Source organism: Phalaenopsis equestris, unplaced genomic scaffold, assembly GCF_001263595.1.
Source record: "Phalaenopsis equestris unplaced genomic scaffold, ASM126359v1 Scaffold206551, whole genome shotgun sequence".
NCBI lineage: Eukaryota > Viridiplantae > Streptophyta > Magnoliopsida > Asparagales > Orchidaceae > Phalaenopsis > Phalaenopsis equestris.
In genome coordinates this window covers 15,783-16,929 of record NW_018225948.1, presented here as the reverse complement: position 1 = coordinate 16,929, position 1,147 = coordinate 15,783, and positions in this window count along the sequence as shown.

Sequence of the window (1,147 nt, the reverse complement as noted above, 5' to 3'; positions counted from 1 at the left end):
CTTATCATGAAGCAGTAATATATATAGGAATTCTTTTGTGGAAGTATGCATATTGTGTTGTGTCAAATATGAGCAATAATATTCTTTACTCTTACTAAAGATGCTATAAAGAACATTGGCTAATTTGAAGTTTAAATAGTGCTGAAGACCAGCTAGGGGAAGCTACCAACTCTCACTCTAAAGTTCCCTTGATTCCCTCCCCCTCGGGGCTAACGTCTCGTATTAGAACCTAAAATAATAAACCAAGTTGAGGATTTAGGCCCTGTTTGGCACAGCTTATACATGTGCGGTGGCGTTTTCAGATCGCCGCCCACGCGTTTGTTTCGCGCGTTCGTTCGGCGGCGTTCTGAACGCAATGTCCTGCGGATCTCTTTTCTTCATTAGCCGGATCGTGGGGCCTCGGCTGCGTTTGGCGTTAGTTGGCTGTTGGCGTTAGGGCTCGAATTTCTTCTTTTGCCCTTGGTGATCTCTCTCGCGCTCTCCCCTCGCTTCCTCCCTCTCCGATCGAAAGCATCATTAGGGCTCAATTTCTCGTTCTTTTTCCCTCTCCGGTAAGATCTACTATTGTTTGTCATTGGTTTTTTTAGGATACGCTCTGGATCTGTCGAGATATGCTCTGGATTTGTGAGTTTTTTGGATCGATGAATTTTTTCGGTTCTTCTCCATATCTCTGCTTCTATTGCTTTGGATCTCCGAGTTTTGCAAAATGTCATGGTTCTATCGAGTGATTTTTTGGTAGTTAACACCATCTTTCTCACCTTTTTCTTAAGGTTTTTTTCTTGATTTGGCATCTGTATCACATAACTCCCATTTTTTCTTGCTTAAACCCTTATTACAAGTGCTATATCAGGTGTGCACACCATAATCGATAAAGGATGTATAGGTTATGGATGTATATGTTTATGTTGCATCTCTAATGCTTATTTTGGCTCACAGAACTCCCATTTACTAATGTTTATTTGCTTCAAAAAAGGTTGTATACGATTTTGTTGCATCTCTATTGAATGCTACAATTTGGATTTGGAAAAGGAGTATCTTTATTAAATGATACAATTCGGGACATTCTCTTCATCTCTACCCGAATTTGTTGGTTCAAATCGTATTGTATATTTGGGCTTTCTCGTTTGTAATGCATTACTGCGACGTT